The sequence below is a fragment of the Odocoileus virginianus genome, chromosome 19 (assembly GCF_023699985.2).
Source record: "Odocoileus virginianus isolate 20LAN1187 ecotype Illinois chromosome 19, Ovbor_1.2, whole genome shotgun sequence".
Lineage (NCBI taxonomy): Eukaryota > Metazoa > Chordata > Mammalia > Artiodactyla > Cervidae > Odocoileus > Odocoileus virginianus.
The window spans coordinates 31,399,232-31,421,125 of NC_069692.1; the positions used below are offsets into that span (position 1 = coordinate 31,399,232).

At 36.3% G+C, this 21,894-nt stretch overlaps 1 protein-coding gene and 1 long non-coding RNA gene across 12 annotated transcripts in view; one reads left to right on the forward strand and one right to left on the reverse strand.

Annotated features, from left to right (window-relative positions):
- GRIK2 (glutamate ionotropic receptor kainate type subunit 2) overlaps positions 1 to 21,894 on the reverse strand; it is a 732,075-nt gene that overhangs the window by 278,324 nt on the left and 431,857 nt on the right. The window lies entirely within an intron of this gene.
- On the forward strand, positions 737 to 17,744 carry LOC110143788 (uncharacterized). Of its 3 annotated transcripts, none has more exons than XR_011492965.1 (5): positions 737 to 921; positions 9,501 to 9,597; positions 11,324 to 11,560; positions 13,766 to 13,828; positions 17,439 to 17,744. It is a non-coding gene; the product is annotated as an uncharacterized lncRNA (long non-coding RNA). The 3 variants fall into 3 exon arrangements; XR_002315687.2 differs by lacking the exon at positions 737 to 921 and adding an exon at positions 8,165 to 9,394; XR_011492966.1 differs by lacking the exon at positions 13,766 to 13,828.

Sequence of the window (21,894 nt, forward strand, 5' to 3'; positions counted from 1 at the left end):
CTTTGTATTCCTAACCCTGACCCCTCCATTCCTCTCTTCCCCAAATGTATATCCTTCAGGTCCTTCTCTTGCCTTTCTCAGCTTGTAAATTCAGGCCGCCTAATGAATGCCCACAGATACTTTGAATGAATACCCACAGATATTTTGAAGGGAAAATGACTGCAATTATAAATATAATTCCAGAATTTGACAGACTTTTATCTAATTAGGTATTTGCACCTACTTTTGTTCTCAAGAAAACCAGTACAAAGGTATTATACATATCTATCATGCAAAACAGAAGAATCAAGTTTACTTTTATTTCATTATTCTTTGAAATTAGGTGAATCATAAGGACTATCCTTGACCAGAATGTAAGTGTGAAGTTTACTATAGATATGAAAAAACCAGGTAATAAGCATATCTGTTATGACATTGGCATATTATGTTGATTTTTAACTATACCCCCTGATGATGTTTTGCCTTTTTAAATTAGAAAGTAAATACTTCACAAAGAAGTTATTTAGTTACTTTCTACAACTCCTACCATATGGCATTATGTAGGCACTTTTCAGATATGATGTAACTTAATTTTCTTTAACAATCTAATGGTGTAGGTAAAAGATTCTGAAGAGTTGAGGCTTAAATCATCCAGTAAGGGGCACACTTGAGAGAATCTACTTTTCTGAAGTCATGATACATTATGACAACATCAATTGTGGCTATTTATAGCAGTAGCTAGAGAACACAAGTTATCATCTATTTTAGAGACTAGCTCCACCCTCCTCTTAAGCTAATGCAGTGTGCTCTATGAAACAAGATCACTGAAAAGATAGCTTTTATCCAAAGCTTTTCATCATTGAAAAGTCAGCTTTCATTTATTGATGACATGAACTTATTTTTTTCAATCCAGAGGTGAGAAAGAGTCAGTAAAATTTCTAGGTAAGAAAAATCACAATTTCCTCATGAGACATAGCTGGACAATGATGTGCTAGTACCTATGGTTGAGTGCCAGAAAAAAACAGGTAATACTATTCCGGAAAACAATCTGGAAATCGGTGTCAAGCACAAACTGGGACATTACAATTTCCCTTTGGAAATTTTACTCCATTGAAACAACAATACAAGATTACACAGATGTATATACAAATACATGCATAAAACATGGTTTACACTTTTTAAAAAATATAGCAGCCTGAATTTCAAGGCTAAGAAGTTTTTAATGTTATATAAGTGAATATTGTAAAGCTATTAAAATTATTGTCTAGAGCTATATGTATTGACATTTAAGTATAGATGTTAAAATTGAGATATCCATGCTATAAAACAATATATTCCTCTTGTAATGGATTATAGCAGTATAGCCTTACATTCAGTAAAACAATTTAGAGTCTGCCATTCAGGCTCTAAACTTTGAGGTAATTATTTCTCAATACCATTGATATATAAATACAAACCCACATAGATATTGCATTTATTTTTATTGTTTTAATCAAAAGTGGAATAGTCTCAAGTTGCTTTAAAAAGAAAAAAAAAAAAAAAACCTAAGAATATGCCCTTCCAAGTTAGTGTTAGGTTCTACCTTATCATTTTTAGCTACTAAATACAGTTCAATTATGGATACTCTTAAGATATAAATTGTTTAGCTATAAACAAAATATAGGCTATACCTCTCATAGGGCACAATTGTACTCATGCATGATATTGGATAATTACGTCTTGTGCCTATAAACAGCAGAATTTTAGGCATATTTCACTTTATTGTACCTTGCAGATACCGTGCTTTTTTATACATTGGAGGTCTGTGGCGACTTTGTATCCTGAAAGTTTATTGGTGCTATTTTCCAACAGTATTTGCTCACTTTGTGCCCATGTTGCATTTACATAACTCACAACATTTAAAAGTTTTCCTTATTATTACTTGCTATGGTGATCTGCAAAAAGATTATGACTCAGCTTGCTGAAGATTCAGATAATGGTTACTATTTTTTAGCAATGAAGTGTCTTTTGATTAAGGTTGTGCCTTGTTTTTTTAGACATAATGCTATTGTACACTTAATAGACTACACTATAGTAGAAGCATAGCTTTTATATGTACTGGAAAATTTAAAAATTACTGTAACATTTTTTTTTAACAGTGGTCTGGAACTGAATTTGCAATAACTTTAAGGTATGATTTAATGAAGCAAATTCAAATTTTATGTTTTTATTAAAAGCAGCATATTTAATGAACATATTTACAAAACAGAAATATAGTCACAGATGTAGAAAATAAACATATGGTCACCAAGGGGGAAGTGGGTGGGGGGAGGGATATACTGGGAGATTGGGATTAACATACACACACTACTATGTATAAAATAGGTAACTAACAATGACATGTGGTATAGCACAGGGAACTCTATTTAGTACACTGTAATGACTTACATGGGAAAAGAATTTTAAGAGTGGATATACGTATATGCATAACTGATACACTTTGCTATACGGCAGAAACTAAGACAACATTTTAAATCAACTACACTCCAATAATTATCTTTTTTAAAGCATATTTTCTTCTGAATTCTAGGTAACTTGCTGTTTACACGAGCCACTTCTAATTTCCCTAAAGTTTTCCACTACAGATTTTTCATTTTCATGCATGTAAACGCAACCAAAAGTAAAGGTCAGGCCCCAAGACTGGCAGATGAGAGCTGCCTGGATGACTTGTCGTTGTAAAGTCTGCCCGTCTTGGACAACTACAAACAACCAGTCAGGCCATCATCTGCGTCAGTGGACATAAAGAATTATTTCCTAAATACGGACATCAAAAGGAAAAAGTGATTAATCAAGTCATATCTTAAAGCTTTCCTACAAGCATTGTGCTGTTAATTAACATGGTGTCTGCTTCTTGCAAATGAAGCCCCAAGCTATTAAATAAAATTACTGTGGTGCTCCCTAAGTGTGAGGCTCATTTGGAAAAGCACTAATACGCTTTTTTTTTTCTGTCTTGAGCCAAGCGATTAGCAGGCAACTCAGCTCTAGAAGATGACACTCCCAGAAGTCATCTGGTCTGAAAAACATGCTGTATTTACCTAAAATACAATTTGACAATTATATGGCATGACTAGCTGTTTTCAAACAAACATAGTTGTTTTATGTATTTATGTATAGACAACTTTGTTATAAAAAAATATTTGAGGTAAGCATAGCCAATCTTTTTCTCCCAATTGAATTTTCCATAATTCCAAATGTGCTCATTTATGTCAAACATGAGGGCTTCCCTGGTAGCTCAGATGGTAAAGAATCTGTCTGTAATACAAGAGACCCAGGTTTGATCCCTGGGTTGGGAAGATACCCTGGAGAAGGGAATAGCAACCCACTCCAGTATTCTTGCCTGGAGAATTCCATGGACAGAGGAGCCTGGTGGGCCACAGTCCATGGACAAAGAGTTGGACACGACTGAGTGACTAACACACACATACAATATGTCAAACATGACTTTGAGAAAGGTTTTAAATATTTCAGGAACTTTTAGGACCATTATTTTGATATTATCAATGATATCACATATTGAACCATAAGATTTAGAAAAAATATTCAAGAGTAATTATTAAAAATTTATAATTAATACTACAGCTATTTGGTCTTTAAATTATCTACTAATATTGATTTTCTCAGTTTTCTCCAAAATCAAGTCCCAAATCAGTGAGCTATCATTTAAGCATAAGTGGAATAAGTACATAAATTTTACCAGTAGAATGTTGTTTCAATGATGCCAGTCTATATCATTTTCTTAAAATAAGTGATTTCTTCATATTGAAAATGCTTTACATTTATAAATTAATATTTGGCTCCTTACTGCAATCAATGCATCTTGCAAAAACAAAGATAGCTTAAAATGTTGTTTTAATCATTTAATTTAAATTTTAATGGAATTAAACTCATATACAACATTTTGAAATTTAGCCTCAATATTTGTAATGCAAAAAAAATGGATTCCATATAAATGACTTATATAACTTTTTTGAGAAATCAGACCTCAGTAGATGTATAGGAAAACCCAAATTTGATATGTTCCTAATTTCCAAATAAGAGGTCACTTTAATCATTACACACCCAGATTAACCTCATTTAAAGGTAGTGCCTGCCATTTCTATAGGCTCTGAAGAATCGGTTACAAGATTAATTTCTGCTCCATGGAGAGGAAGCGAAAAGGGCTGATTTCCTAAGAAAACACTTCCTCCCTCAAGGGGAAAAAAAAAATATCTTGCTTCTGTTTTCAGGTGCCTTCTCTCAGCAGTATATTAAGTCTCTACCTCTGCGTTAGGCAGAATAACTTTAAGACTAACCCAGGTAGTTTTTGCAAAAAAGGGATGTAAATGTACTCTCTAAAACTGAAACACAGTCTGAAATAGTTGAATCATTCATTCCGCTATTCTTCCTAGAATATGCCAACTATTAAAATCCAAATGATGTGCCCAATTATATTTGTATTTACATAATAGTGCCTCCCTGGCGGCTCAGATGGTAAAGCCTCTGACTTCAACGCAGGACACCTGGGTTTGAGGCCTGGGTCTGGAAGATTCCCTGGAGAAGGAAATGGCAACCCACTCCAGTAGTCTTGCCTGGAAAATTCCATGGATGGAGGAGCCTGGTAGGCTATAGTCCATGGGGTCGCAGAGAGTCAGACATGACTGAGCGACTTCATTTTGACTTTTACATAAGAGTACATTGCTGTTTAGTCGCCAAGTCACATCTGACTCTTTTGTGACCCATGGACTGTAGCCTGCCAGCCATGGGATTTCCCAGGAAAGAATACTGGAGGGAGTTGTCCTTTCCTTCTCCAGGGGATCTTCCCAGCTCAGGGACTGAACCCATGTCCCCTGCCTTGGCAGCTGGATTCTTTACCATTGAGTGACCACGGAAACCCAATAGTACATCAACACAGTCGTAACATATTTAGAGTCAGAAGGAAATCAGGGAGGACACACAGCAATAGACAGGTGCATTCCATAATCAGCTGCCCTATGGTAGACAGGGAGAAAAATGAATTAACTCATGAAATATTTAGATGCAGACTTTACCATTGACTGATTATTGGGGAGATGAAGGGAGTGATGACAAGAAGAAAGGAGGTTATAGTAACCCTCAGTTTTCTTATTATTGAGGCTAATAGAAAGATGATCATAATAGTCACTAAGATAAAATAATGGAGATAAATGCCATCAAAAATATGCCCTCACAATCACTTTATTCTCTTAGCTCGTCTGATTTTTCTTCAGAGCCCTTGTCATGATCTGACTACACACACATGCACACACAGAGTGCAGTTCTCTTCCCCTGCGTTAGAACACAATCTCCACGGGTACAGAGACTTCACTGATTGCTTATCTCCATGAGCAGACAAGAAGTTTCAGGTTGGATGATAAGTTTGAGTTGTTTCTGAAACCTACAAGTAGAAATGTCTGACAGATGGGTTGGACCCATGAATTTGTTTCAAGTTACAGGAATGGGCCAGGGATTTAAATTGGGAAATCACCAACAAATGGAGAAAGATTAAATAAAACCCAGGAGCAAATAACAGTCAGGAAAAAAATTAGAAGGAAAAAAAAGAGTACTGGTGTTCAAGGATATTGAAGGACTCAGAGAAGAGAAGTATAAGAAGGAGACCACAGGTAGAGAGAGACAGCAGGTAGTGGCGTCAGGGAAGCAAGTTCAGTTCAGTTCAGTTGCTCAGTCGCGTCCTACTCATTGCAACCCCATGGACTACAGCATGCCAGGCTTCCCTGTCCATCACCAACTCCCAAAGCCTACAGAAACTCATGTCCATCGCGTTGGTGATGCCATTGGACTTTCTCATCCTCTGTCCTCCCACTCTCATCCCACCTTCAGTCTTTTCCAGCATCAGAGTCTCTTCTAATGAGTCAGTTCTTCACATCAAGGGGCCAAAGTACTAGAGTTTCAGCTTCAGTATCAGCCCTGCCAATGAATATTCAGGACTGATTTCCTTTAGGATGGACTGGTTGGATCTCCTCACAACCCAAGGGACTTTCAAGAGTATTCTCCAACACCACAGTTCAAAAGCATCAATTCTTTGGCGCTCAGCTTTCTTAACAGTCCAACTTTCACATCCATACATGACTACTGGAAAAACCAGAGCTTTGACTAGACAGACCTTTGTTGGTAAATTAATGTCTCTGTTTTTTAATATGCTGTCTAAGTTGGTCATAGCTTTTCTTCCAAAGAGCAAGCGTCTTTTAATTTCATGGCTGCAGTCACCATCTGCAGTGATTTTGGAGCCCAGAAAAATAAAGTCTCTCTCTGTTTCCCCATCTATTTGCCATGAAGTGATGGGACCAGATGCCATGATCTTAGTTATCTGAATGTTGAGCTTTAAGCCAACTTTTTCACTCTCCTCTTTCACTTTCATCAAGAGGCTCTTTAGTTCTTCTTCACTTTCTGCCATTAGGGTAGTGTCATCTGTGTGTCTGAGGTTATCAATATTTCTCCCAGCAATCTTGATTCCAGCTTGTGCTTCATCCAGCCCTGCATTTCCCGTGATGTACTATGCATATAAGTTAAATAAGCAGGGTGACAATATACAGCCTTGATGTACTCCTTTCCCTATTTGCAAGCAGTCTGTTGTTGCTTGTCCAGTTCTAACTGTTGTTTCTTGACCAGCATACAGATTTCTCAGGAAGCAGGTCAGGTGGTCTGGTATTCCCATCTTTTGAAGAATTTTCCACAGTTTATGTAATCCACACAATCGAAGGCTTTGGCATAGTCAATAAAGCAAAAGTAGATGTTTTTCTGGAACTCTTGCTTTTTTGATGATCCAATGGATGTTAACAATGTGATCACTTGTTCCTCCACCTTTTCTAAATCCAGCTTGAACATCTGGAAGTTCGCTGTTCATGTATTGTTGAAGCCTGGCTTGGATAATTTTGAGCATTACTTTGCTAGCGTGTGAGATGAGTGCAATTATGCAGTAGTTTGAACACTCTTTGGCATAGCCTTCCTTTGGGATTTGAGTGAAAACTGACCTTTTCCAGTCCTATGGGCACTGCTGAGTTTTCCAGATTTTCTGGCATATTGAGTGCAGCACTTTCACAGCATCATCTTGATATAAGAATTAAAACTTTTGTAATTTTCTGAATTTGCTTTGACCTTCCTTAAAGGTAAATGTCTCTCTCTTCCCCACTGTCAAGTCAGACAAAATTCGTGAGTTGTTTTTGCTTTCCACTGTGCAAGTGACAAGTCTGTCGCAGTACTAGCAGCAGTCAGCACTGGTTGTATGATTTGTGGGGCCCAGTGAGAAATAAAAACGGATGGCCTTGGGGCAGGAGATGGGAGGTAGGTTCAAGGCGGAGGGGATATGTGTATACTTATGTCTGATTCATGTTGAGGTTTGACAGAAAACAACAAAATTCTGTAAAGCAATTATCCTTCAGTAAAAAAATAAATTAAAGAATAAAGGCATTTACTCAAACATTAAGATTGCATGATGACAACAGCATAGCATTAAAACAAGCACACGTCTCTTCTAAGCATTGGGTCCTGTGTAACTGTACAAATCACATGCTCAAGAAATCAACTCTGGAATCAACCTTTATCTTGTAGTTTCAAATGGGTTCAGATGAATGAAACAGTAATATATTATTTTCCATAAAAGACAAAACATTTCATCTGGAAATTTTCTTAAACCTTTAGTGAGCAAAAGAAAAGAATCCTGTGGTGTTTTAGAGTTAACAGCAACAGAGATATATGATTTCTCAATCAATCAAAAAGGATTGATTTGAGTAGAAGATACTGATGATTTTGACTGGTTGAATAAACCAAGCATGATCATAAAGTGGTAATTTCCTTAAAAATTTTCATTAAAAAACTGGAAATGAAACGTTTGTCTTCTGAGATACAAAAGCATTAACAATATATCCAAATAGCCAGTTAATTTGACTTATTTAGTCAAATAACTGACAGTGATCAAATAACAGGCAGTGACTAAATAAGGCCGATATGCCATTTCTAGAACCCTCTGATTCAGAGTCTTTTTCAGGATTGAGTGAATTAGAACAATTACACTAGCCCAGAGCTTTGGTGCTGAGGGAATCACTCAGTTGTTAAAAACAAATCCTGTGACTCCAATGTTCTTACCACGTTGTCAAGGAATCAAAGCAGTAGGCATAGCCCTTTGATTTTCTGCCAAGACCCTCGATCTTTACATTGTCCTTTTGTCATTATTTGTTTCTCAGGAGGATGGCCTTGATGTTCTTTGAAACATTATTTCATTTGTACACGAGCGTCTCCAAGGAACCCCCAGCATGATTTGTCCTGGCACTGCAGCCTCTTGCAGACAGCGCTGGGATTGGTACCTGCTGCTGAGACAGCCTGCCGGACTCTGGGAAGTGCAGTTAAAAGCCAGTGTTTTATGTCTGATAATTCAGTCATAACAAAGTTTCTCATCCAAATGAGTATGCCAAAAAATGAATAGCAGAATGTATTGAAAGATTAGCCTTTGATGCTGACTCTAGTTAGCTGTTAGATTAATCTCGGGGGTGTCTGATACTGACCCATAGGACATATCTACTTTTTAGCTGAATATTAACTAGACCTGAAAGCTGTAATTAGTGTCTTGAATTTGGACAAACCTCAAACCCTGTCAAGTCAGGTACCTAATGACACCATTTTAGACTAAGTCATTTATCAAACTGGACCCAGGAAACACTGGTCTTGTCACTCTGAATACCCAGATTCAGAGACATATATAGACCTCAATCATCCCCTTCTGAGGAAGATTAGGAGGTACCCAATTAAGAAAAGAAATGGGAACATCATGGAAAGATGTGACTTGGTAAAACCTTTGCATCTGGTTTTGTTAAAAATATAACCCTGAAATATTCTGGCCACAATAATTTTTACTGTGAGTCTGAGGAAAAACAAAGACTCTTAGGGTCCTATTCTAGTGAAATACTTTATAAGTTTGCTGATTTTAGAGTCAGGAGAGGAATACTGCAGAATGACAATGAAACTATAAGCATAGCCACCAGGGAAAGGGCCTGTGTACTGTCAGGAACTCCAGGAGAAATGAGGGGGCCACAATGACACAATTTTGTGTTCTCATCCTTTTGCTAAGTTCCTTGAGGGGACTTGTTTTTTTAAAAAAAAAAAATAGTTGCTTGAACAACAAAAAGGACAGATGAAACTATCAGAGTCACATAGATGTAAATGCTCCTGCTTCCTTTTACAAATGTATGTGTGTGGTCAGTTGCTCAGTCGTGTCTGACTCCTTGTAACCCCATGCACTGTAGCCCACCAGGCTCCTCTGTCCACAGAATTTTTCAGGCAAGAATCCTGGAGCAGGTTGACATTTCCTACTCCAGAGGATCTTCCTGACCCAGGGATTGAACCCGCGTCTCCTGTGCCTCCTGCATTGGTAGGCAGATTCTTCACCGCTGAGCTACCTGGGAAGCCCTTACAAGTGATGAGTATCAGTCAAAACCAAAAGGCCACGCAACAGTTGACATTGCTTCTCTTTGTAGCCAGAAAATACAGAGATGCTGGCCCTACAGTGATTTTCACGTGCAAGTGAGCTTGAAAAGATTAATGTGTGATCCACACTCCTCTCCAGACTGACAGGTATGATCTCTCTAAATGGAGTCAAAAGAAGACACTCAGTATATGAATTCTTTGGAGGATTTAACTGACTTAAGAGAGTTGACTCAGGTTCACTACTAGCACATCACTGAACCTGTGTCATCCATCGATTAACAGCTGACTCTTGATTCTCATTACTGCTTAACATATAGTAAGTATCTCATATGAGACAGATACTGTACAGATGATGGAAACACATGGTTGTCAAAGTCAAGAGAAGAAAAGTTAACTTTGGCTGACAGTGTTAGCTTTCTCAAAAATTATATTCACTGAGCAAATATCTCAAAATGATGCACAGCACAGAAGGCATTGTTTGTGTTAACCCTGTTATGTATATTTTTCATTCTAAAATCTCACTCAATTTAGTACCACTAAATTCATATTTCAATAGCCTATAAAAACTTTCACAGGTATATCCTCACTCAAGGATGTTAAACAATTTAAAATATGCTTTTGTTTAAAAAATTAAGTGCTGCAGTGATCTAGCTAGTGATCACTAAAAGAGAGACCTTATTCTAATGAACTGAATATTGTTGAAATTACTCACAGATTTTGAAATAACTACTAGGGAAATTATAATGCAAATAAAATATCTAAAGCGTCAAATACTAATGATATTCATTATTGCTGTTTAATATATAGCAAAGGACCTTATGGTGTTTTTACAACTTCAACTCAAATGACCAGCACCAAATCTGTTCTGCAGTTAATAGCCCTATGTCCCCTGGTAAACGTAACTTCTCCAAACCCCATCTTTCTCAGCTATAAACTGGGAAAAATAATATCTGTCCTACTTAGTAAACCGGGGTGTAAGGGAGCTTAAAGGACATAATATATGTAAAAACACAGTTAAATGTCTATGCAGTCATTAGCTGGTTCTTTTGTTATGCAAATCTAGATACTTCCAGCTTGGGGGAAGGCTCTTTCTTTTAATCATAATTTTTATTTTTTTCCCAACCCCAACAACAATAATAAAAAGTAGCAATTTTAGGTCTTACATTGAAGGAATTCATACAATTGTAACTTGTATTCTTTAATATCATAGTCAAATTTTAATACTTTTTTAAATAACATCAAAGTTGGAAAAAACAAAATATGTACTGTCCATTTATGGCAAAGCTTTAGTGGAGTTGATCATTATAGATGTATGAAATATGCCTAAGAATTTTTTAGTATGCTACTTGATATGCAAAAATGAAATTATCTGAAACTGCAGTGTTGTCAAGCATCATTTAGTTTGGGGGCACTGTAAATGAACTTAAAAAAAAAAGAAAATCAGTCAATTCTACTTGAATACAAAATACTTTAACTTATAATTTAAAATATTTCTGCCACAACCTCCATATGATTTCAGTGGGACAGTTTTATTCTTTTGAAATGAAACAAAGTTAAACAAAAGCTTTTATTTGTTCCCAATTTATTTATTTTGTTTGCTAAAAGCTTTCCTACATAATCCAATTATTTCCAAAGAATGAATTAAGAAGAAATAACTTGAAAAAAAAAAAGAGTAATCCCCCCACTTTATCAGGTAATAAAATCTATTACCCCTGAAATCATTTGACTTAATTCTCACTTGCTCTTGTATCCCATACTCCATTTTGCTGAGTGAAATTTAATAAATCTCTCAGTCCAGGATTAAATTTTACTGTTTTATGAACTGTTAAATTGCATTGTATGCTTATTAAAGCTGGCGTTCTCTCACTCCTAGATCCTAGACACATTCTCATCTCTGCCCTATGGCACAATTAAACAAACAGCAGAGATTTCGTTTTCACCGTGGAGTGTCTTCCAACAGGGAGTAATACATGAACATCAGCAAGTCATTTAACTATAAACAATGCGCACGTAATCTGCACGTGCCTTGAACTACATAAACTGTATTTTAAGGAGGATAATACATCAAATGAATAATAATCCCCACATTATGGACTCTGACTAAAACAAGGTAGCTACTAAAATACACTGTAATATTAAAATACTATATATTATTTATACAGTGTACTTTTTAAGCAACCTACTGAAGTTTAATTACATCTTCATATTCACACAATGGGTCTACCTATCAACTCCAGGGATGAAATTGGCATGTATGTTTGAGGTGCCAATTACAAACATATTGCTGTAGATTGGAGGCGTCCCTGGTGGCTCAGTGGTAAAGAATCTGCCTGCAATGCAGGAGATGCGGCAGGACCTGAGTTGGATCCCTGGGTCTGGAAGATCCCCTGGAGTAGGAAATGGCAGCCTGCTCCAGTATTCTTGCCTGGAGTATCTCATGAACAGAAGAGCATGGTAGACTACAGTCCTTGGAGTCACAAAAGAATCAGACATGATTTAGAGATGAAACAACAGAAACACAGAACGGAGTAAGTAAAGGATAAAACTTTTAAAGGAGATGCATTCGAAAAAGAAAACGCTTGGGTGTTCTTTTCAATCTGTAGACCATGAGTTGTCCTACCAAACTATACCTGGAAGAACATCAATTCCCTTAATGCATGGGCTCCAGAGCTTGTGCCTGGACTTAAAAAGAGGCCCTTAGAACTCAGATGGTGAGACAGAATGGGAGACAGACTTCATTGAACCTTGAGCTACGTGACCCTAGGCAATTTGTTCATCTCTTGTCAACCTCAATGCACTACCAATAAATAAGAAAGACAACTGTGTTTACCTCAAGCAGATGTTGGGAAAATAAGTTAATTTTGATCCCAGTTTGAAAATTTAAATGAAAAAATGCTTCATTGGATTAAACACTCAAGAAAGCTTAGCTGTTATTGCCATCATTACTATATGTAATAGGATAAGAATCATCTAATTTTTACTTAATGTTTACATTTTAATAATTTAATACATTCATGATTTTCCATACTTACTATATTTTATGTTCCAGGAAGAAGTTAATTTTTTTGAAACTTTTTATTTCCCCCATACATAGATACTATATAAATGTCTATTGATTTAGTTAGAAAATTGTAGCCTAAACCTCAGTTTCCCTGTTGAAAATTGCATTTTTTTTTTGATAAAAGATGTAAAAAAGTACTTGAACATATATTGATCCAAAGGCAAGAAAAGCATGATAACCCAGCAATGTGGTATCAATAACTGGGTAAATATTTTCTGTTCTCCTTCCTTGATGGCCTGTCCCATCAGCTTTTTAAACCAATCATTTTTGAAACTTGAACATCAGTCACTAGAGTTCTTTAGCAAGTAATTATTTATAAGATTTCAGGATCTTCAAAATTAAGTGCATAGATACAAAAAAAAACCTTTGCCCTTAAGAACATCCACTTGATTTACGGATTATGGGAACTGAACTCTGTAAGTGCCATAGCAAAAACTTTATGTCACTCTGTTGGCCAAATTTCATGAAAATCAAGGAATCCACGAATAGTGAGTGGCAGACAAGTTAACTCTGGTATTTTAAACTAATGCAATGATTGAGCCTAGTTGTCTAACAAGTTCGAATTTTCTGGTATTTTCAGTTAACTCAGGACGGAAGTGGCAACCCGCTCCAGTATTTTTCTCTGGAAAGTTTCATGGACAGAGGAGCCTGGCAGGCTACATATAGTCCATGGGCCCACAAAGAGTCAGACTTGAATAAGTGACTGAACATGTGCACAAGACAGAAAAAAAAGGATGACTTTTGAAATTCAAATGTTGGCCATCTGAAGAAATTGTTTTCAAAGATAGCTGAATATTTATTTTCATACGAAGTCTTGATAAACCTGTCCTTTGGTCAGAGTCTGCTGCAACCTTCCAAATGGCATTTAGAAGAGCCTCTGAGTCTCAGTTGGCAGAAGCCTTCATTTGGGAGAGAAATGTTAGTCACTCAGTCGTGTCCAACTCTGCGACCCCAAAAACTGTAGTCCGCCGAGCTCCTCTGTCCATGGGATCCTCCAGGCAAAAATACTGGAGTGAGTTGCTATTCTCTTCTCCAGGGGATCTTCCTGACCCAGGGATTAAAACCTGGGTCTCCTGCATTGCAGGCAGATTCCTTACCATCTGAGCCACCAATGAAGCCCCTCATTTAGGACAGAAGGTATCTTTTAAACAATATTGGTATAAAATGCCTAATATCTATAGTCCTTTACAAATACACATTATGTGGGAAGAGGAAGCTTATTTTCCTAAGAAAAATTATCTCCGTTTCTTTTAGGACAGAGGCACTAGATTGCCAGGTGGGCTCCTGGTGAAGAACCCACCTATCCATGCAGGAGAGGTAAGAGAGGTGTGTTCAGTCCCACGGTTGGGAAGATCCTCTGGAGGAGGGCATGTTAACCCACTCCAGTACTCTTGCCTGGAGAATCCCAGGGACAGAGGAGCCTGGTGGGCTACAGTCCACGGGGTCAGAAAGAGTCTGACATGACTGAAGGGACTTGGCATACATGCCGCACGGCGAACTTGGTTCTCCCCTGGTTCTTGTTGCTCATTTCTATTCTCGCCTGTGTGTGGTCTTAACTCTAATAATTTCTTTTCTAAATAACCCAGTGCCTTCCTCCATTTAATTAATTCTCTAACTACTCCCTCAGGGAAACTTACCTCTTCTGCTAGCCTTGTCTGAACTGTGCAGCGCCGTGCTAACTAGGAATGGCATCATGTTAGCCTCAGATGTTATTAAGGAACACAAAACCTAGAGGGAGAACACTGTACATCACCTATAAATGTCCTCTAGTATAAAAACTTCCTAGTGCAGTGTTACCTGCCCGCCCTCACCAGAAAGCATTTCTTACAAACACTTTCCCCCAGGTGTTCAAAGCTTCATGTTCAACAACTAGTTGAAACAGTATAATTCCCTTATAACAATGTTTCTAAGCTGCTTTCCTAGGATAAAATTCACTGCATACATCAGTTTTTCCAATAGGTCAGGTATACATACAGGTATGTATACATAAGAGAACAGAATACTTCACAATCATCAGTGCATGCTCAGTCATATCTGACTCTTTTGCACCCCCATGGACTATAGCCCTCCAGGTTCCTCTGTTCCTAGAATTTTCCAGGGAAGAATACTGTAGTGGGTTGTCATTTGCTTTTCCAGGGGATCTTCTTGACCAGGGAGTGAACACGCATCTCCTGCATTGGAAAGAGGATTCTTTACTATGGGCACCACCTGCAAAGCTCAAATTCACAGTAATTAGCTACTATTTTTGCATATTTTATTAATGTTATGATAGTGCTGTCTCTGATAATACTCTGCTCCCAATGACTGAAAACCTATCTTACCCATTTGGTAGATAATGCTTTCAAATCAGATTTTTATTAGTATGTAGTTTGATTTCTGGTCTATATGACAAGTGAGGGCAAATGACACATGAGTTTATCTGGAAGATAGAACTAGTTTCCTCCCATCACGTCCCTGTGGGGGGAACCTTGGAAACTCTGCAGCCTCAAGACTAGGTAGAAGAGATTTGAGATTCATGTAGTGTTAGGAGTGATTTTAGAGATGATTTATGCTAGCTCTGTCATGAGGGACAGTGAGTTTAAATGACTAGGTTTTCCTATTCCAGTGTTTCTGGTATCAATTTGTTGAAATCCATTCTCCAGATTTAAGTCTGAGTGAATTGTAAAACTTTTCAGAAGAGCCTCATTACTGACTGGATCAAGTCCACATCCTCCATGTGGCTTATGAGACCCTCATGTTCTAGCCTCTTCTCATCCGGTCTTTATCATGTCCCACTCTCTCCATCCCCATGATTTCCATGATCCAGCCATACTGATGATGCTTTATTTCCTCACAGGACCTACATTTTCTTACCTCTGAGCCTTTGCCCAAGCTACTTCCACCAAACAGATCATCCATCCTTGTCCCCCATCGCCCAATTCCTAGTTAGTAGAGGTTTCATCTCCCTGAGTACTCAGGGTATTAACCTGGAGCCTCTGCTTTCTGCTCATCTGGCAATCTGTCCTCCCTTTTTGCAGTACTTGCCACACTGTATGGAGATTAATCATGCATTTGTTTGTTTCCATCAAGAGACCTTAAACACTGTAAGGAGAAAGATCATGACTCCTATGGTTGCTTTTATCGTGGGTGGGTATCATGGGTCTGGTGTATGGCAAGCGCTCACTAAATTAAATGTTCAGTAGCTAACTGAATGGGCTTCCCTGGTAGCTCAGTTGGTAAAGAATCCACCTGCAATGCAGAACCCTGGTTTGATTCCTGGGTTGAGAAGATCTGCAGGAGAAAGGACAGGCTACCCACTCCAGTATCCTTGGGCTTCCCTGGTGGCTAATTGAATGGCCCCAGGTCAGTGAGAAAAGTGGGTCAGATAAGCTGAAATAGATCCCATACCCATTGTGTTGTACTGGTTCTTACACGCCAGTATCTTTGTTTCCTTAAGCAAATTTGAGATTGGGCAACCAATCATATACAAAACACAATTTAGACAACTATTTTATACATTGTGTATATACATATATATGTATATACACACACATAAACATATACACACACATATATATATACATATATACACATATACATATACATATACACACACACACAATGGAATACCACCCAGCCATAAAAAGGAATGAAATTTTGACATTTACAACAACATGGATGAACTTGGAAGGCATTATACAAAGTGACATAAGTCAGGCAGAGAAGGACAAATATCCTATGATATCACTTACATGAAGACTCTAAAACACACAACACACTAGAAAATAAAACAAAAAGGAAGCAGACCCACTGAATATAAATGAGTGGCTGCCAATGGGAGAATGGAAGGGGGAAGGTTTCAATATAGTTTCTGAGGTTAATATTTGAATATGTAGAATAAAGTAAGTGATTTGCTATGAGATAGTCTTTTTTATTGGTTTATAACATTATATAAGTTTCATGTTTGCATTATTATACTTTATCTTGTGTATACATAACTGCCTGTTCACCCCCAAAGGTTTAGTTTATATTCATCACCATAAGATTGACTCACTTTACCCCTTTTGGCCTCCTCTCACACCTCTTTCTGCTCTAGTATCTACTACTCCACTTTCTCTATGTATGTTTCTGTTTAGTCTGGTTTATTTATGTGGTGGTGGAGAGTTGTGTTTTATATATATATTCCATAAATGAGTGAAATCACATAGCATCTGTCTTTCTCCCTCTGACTTATTTTACTTAGAATAATACCTTAGCGTTTCATCCATGTTATGGCAGCTGGAAAAATTTCACCTCTTTTCATGGCTGAATCGTTGTGAAATTACAATTCTATAATTTCTGGTAACATTAAGAAACTAGATTGTCACTTTCAGGAAGAGAACAAAAAGATATAAAATAGAAGAAAATAAATAAAAATACTGTAGTTGTAAATTTGAATTCTCAGAATAAACTTATGGTATGTTTTATAATTTTAAACAAAATAAATATTTCCCAGTTCTGTAGTAGACAGAAGATATTTATAAATAATAGTACCTCAATAGCAATGAGTACCACCAAAGTCCATGATATATTCTTGATACACCATTTCCTACTAAGAGGAATCAGACTCCTTGAATAAACTGCTACTTTTAGGACTGGGACAAAATAAGATAAACCTGAAAAAGCTTGTTATTGGTCAATAACAGATGCTGTAGATGAAAAATAAGTCTGACTCAAAATTATTTAGAGGCTTCTCTTGAAGTAATCACAATTGCCAAAACAAAATAACTTGAAAATTAAGAAGAATACTAAAATAGATTGAAACAATAAATAAAGTTAATTATACTTGGCAATAGTATAAAAAATAAGCTAATTGATTAGTGTTGATAGATGATAATGAGGTAATTTATTAATTTGGAACTGATAAGTAAAAGGAAATAATTAAGCAACTATTTTTCCTTTCCTCCAGAAAATTGCATGACTGGGAATCCAAATACATAAGCAAGGTTCTTCTTTCAGAAGTATTCCAGCTAATAAATGATGAAGAAATGAGAGAACTAGAATCTCTTGATTTTACCTCTCTGAATTAATGAATCTTGGCACTAATCATCCTAACACTGCAAGAGGCAATCAAACATCACATGCTTTCTGATGGAAAACTACAATATTACCTATGAAGTAATTTTGTCCCCAAACAAATGAACAATCTGACCTAAATATAATTATTTTTGGAACCCACTATCAATTTACAGAAAATACAGAGGACAAATGAACATGTCAGAGATTATCATGTGAATGCAATCAGTAAAATTCAGACTGAAATAATGTCAGCCTGTTATAATGAATGGATCTTGTTTGGACCCCAATCTAAAAACTCAACTGTGAAGAAAAATGTATATAGAATTCATGAGGCAATTATAAATTAGAACATTGTGTATTAGATGATTATAAGAATAATTTACTAATTTTAGGTACTAAACTGTTAATTAGATCACATTTTTAGGAGTCCTTAATTTTTAGCAATATATAATATTTATGAATAAAATGATGTGATATTTAGGAATGAGAAGTAGAAAGGGATAATGAATTAAAATAACAGTGAACTGATAATTTTTGAAGTTACAGAGAGTTCATAAAAATTTGCTATTACTAGTTTTCCTACTTTTGTATATATTTACCATTTTAAAAAGGTAAAAATGAAAAAGAAAAGAACATAAGATGTTTATAAAATAGAAGTGACAACATATTCACAGGTAGTACATGGTAGAAAGGGATCCCAACATTTTGCTTCTGAATCTAGTACCTTTTTTCACTGTATCACAATATTTTATATTGGTGAAAGAACTTGAAATTAACTTGACATTAATGACAGTATTCTTTGGAGAAATAGTCTTGAAACATTTGGCCTGTTAAGTCTAGCAAAGTCATAAAAAATAAATGAAAAAGCAGTGAAGGAAATAGCCAGTGGGCCTGTGTGAAAGAGACCATGGGAAGTCCACGATTCTATGGATCATGTGTCCACAAGCCTTGACCAAACTATTTGCAGTTACAAAACTACTCCATCTTGGACCATTCAGTTGTTAACATTCCAAAAACCAGAAGCCTGGACATATAGAGAAATAACTGCATCATTCTTCCTGAATGCTTTTTCTTGCCAAAGCATTGAGACATTGATAAATCTTGTTACTATAGCTGATGCTATAGATATGGGCAACAGCCATGCAACTTGCGTGCTATTAATCAGTGCCTGTGGAAGAAATATTGGCTATGCCATTGAGAAGAGAAAGGATTCTGATAAAAGTTTGATACTTTTATTATCCATCCAATTTCTGATGAATATGATTGAATGGTTTTCAAACCCATTTATCTGAGCTTCTGTGGGTGGGCTTGGAGAAGGAACTGGCACCCCACTCCAGAGTTCTTGCCTGGAGAACCCCAGGGCCAGCAGAGGCTGGTGGGCTGCCGTCTATGGGGGGGCACAGAGTCGGACATGACTGAAGCGACTGAGCAGTGGGTGGGCTAAAAAAAAGATGGCATCATGGACACATCACAAAATTTGGCTCTTATAAGGAGGGAAGCATTATTTATTGTGATGATGGAATATGGGCTTTGGATTTTAAGAAACATGTTCAAATTCCAGCCCTACTACTTACCTACTATGTGACTCTAGCCAACTTAGCCTCTCTCAGCTTCGACATATTCAACTGCAAATTGGTGAACATAATACAACTAGAAAACTATGGGTTAAATGAAGCAATTTCAGTAAAACATTTCATAGAAGCTGGAACATATAAATGTCCAAAAAACAATAATCTGTGCTGCCATTGATGTAGCTATAGAAAAAAAAAAAAAAAGTCACATGTGAGGCTTCATTATCAGTCCAGGTTTCAAGCCAAGCTCTGGACATAACCTCTCAGTCTCAGCTTGAAATCTATTTACTAGAAACATACTTGCTTCGTTAAACAAAATTAGAAAAACAAAAAAGCCAGATTTAAATTAGTCCATTGGTTACTTTTAAGCACTTATTGCAAATTTAACAACTATTTTTAGGCTAAAATTTTGGAATTTTTCTAAGCCATTGTCATCTTCTTAGACAAAAAAAAAAAAAAATCTTTCAAAATTTTCAGCATATGTGTGTATGTTTTATATTTATGTATAAAACATTGTAGTGAATTGGAACATAATCATAATTAACATTTTTTAAAGTGTTGGAGACAGCTACCCTGAAGAAGAGTCTCAGGTTCTTATCCAGCTAATGCATTCGATTCAACATTATTTTTTATTGTTTAATTTTTAGTAACTACAGGGTGTCAGGTTCTGTGATAATTTCTGGTGATAGATACAGCAATAATTCTGACCTAGTGGAACTCATAGTCTGGCAAAAGGAAAAAATTTACATAAATATTTATGATGTAAATAATATATTAAAACTACTTAGCTTGAATCATTAAATTATAGATACCAACCATTTTTGACTTATAGAAATGGCAATTTCATATGGCTAAATTAATACATTTAATGTCCTCCTTAAAGTCTTTACTTGTACAAGAATTTCCTATCATTAATTTGTCCATTAATTGAGCAAGGAAGATTAACTCCCAGAATACAAATTTTATCACTACTAAATAATTTTTATTTAATTATCTGCTTTGTGCTAAATTGATCAGAGTGGTAGAACCTAATTAATTATGACTGTATTCTATGACCTTTTCTAATAGATAACATATCATAGTCTATTTTATTCTAATAACTTTTAACATAAGAAATAGCTATGTCTGAAGTATTTACTTATTTTGCCTATAAAAATATTATACACTTTTCATCTTTACATCATCTGATAACCTATGTTAACCCAACCAGAATTTGTCCCCAGTTTTACATGGTAGCTGCTATGGTAATATAATTTTATTTATTTTTCCTAAACATGTGAACATTTTTAGGAAAAATTCTAGCAATTGCAATGCCAGGTCCCTTTGGCTGGTATCTTTCTGACTTGGCAAAATTTGAAATCTCCCTGCAGAGACTCTGGCTACTGTTCTCTTCAGCACATGATCTGCCAGCCACAGAACAAAATAAGATATTATTGTTGTTTAGTAATATTCAAAGATAAATTCTGTATTGCAGTTCTCTCTTTTGTGCCCTGTGGCCTCAAAAAGCCATAGAAGTAGTCTTTTTCTCTATTTTCAATCTGAATTTAATTAGTATTCAGATAATTTAATTATATTCAGATATAACACTGTCATGTGTCTATCAACACTAATGTCTATATTTTTATTACAAAGTAGTGCTAATATTAATTTTCAGATTATTTTAAGTATATTATTATTAACTCAATAAAGACAGCCATACATTGATGACATCAAGCACAGAAATTTCAAAATATCCAAGAAACGAGGTATTAATGACTTAAGAGAAAGTAAAGATATATTTTTCAAGAAAGAATGAGGGCCATGGATAAAGGCTGTCATTCACCAAGGAGAAAGAATACATTTTATGTAGACTTGACATGGCCAAATAGAAAGTACATTTTTCTGGAACATGTGAACAGGACATAACAGAAAAACTGCCAAGACTTATCACACCTGCTGACAACTACCCATGCTTGCTGGTTCTGTGGGTATGAATGATGTCCTCATAAGAAATATACAAATCATTTCTAGAAGCCACAATATCTTAAGCAGGAACTAAAGGGATCCTGGGACCCACATGCTGTTTTAAACTCTTCCTTCAATTTAATGTATGATTTAGGAAAGGAAAAAATGTTGAGTTGCTAGTTAAATAGGTGGTGACAAAATCATGGCAAAATCATGATTTAAGATGCCAAAATTGGTGGGTCTTGGGCCAAGAAAATAATAGAGATTATTATTTCTCTGGTGAATTGCTGGCCTAACTCAGAGTATTTTAAAGTAGAATATATGAGGAGAGGAAAATATTATCAAAATATTAACAAGGATTATAAAGATTATAATAGATGTGACACAGAAAGAAAAATATTAGGGAGCTGCCCAAGGTGTTCATTTGTTGTTTAGGCTTCCCTGGTGACTCAGAGGGTAAAGCGTCTGCCTACAATGCGGTAGACCTGGTGGGTTCGATCCCTGGGTTGGGAAGATCCCCTGGAGAAGGAAATGGCAACCCACTCCAGTACTCTTGCCTGAAAAATCCCATTGATGGCAAAGGCTGATAGGCTACAGTTCATGGGGTCGCAAAGAGTCAGACACGACTGAGCGACTTCACTTCACTTCCTTGTGTACATGTGTATTTGCCAAGGGAAATTGAGGGATTCAATATTGGAATGCAGCAGTGCAAGTGTTTATTTTAATTGAAGAAACTATTTTATTAGAAGAATGAAATCACAAATCTGTCTTATGTGTCTAGATAGAAATTTGAAGGCAGCAGGATTTTATAATAAAAGAAGACTGAATTGT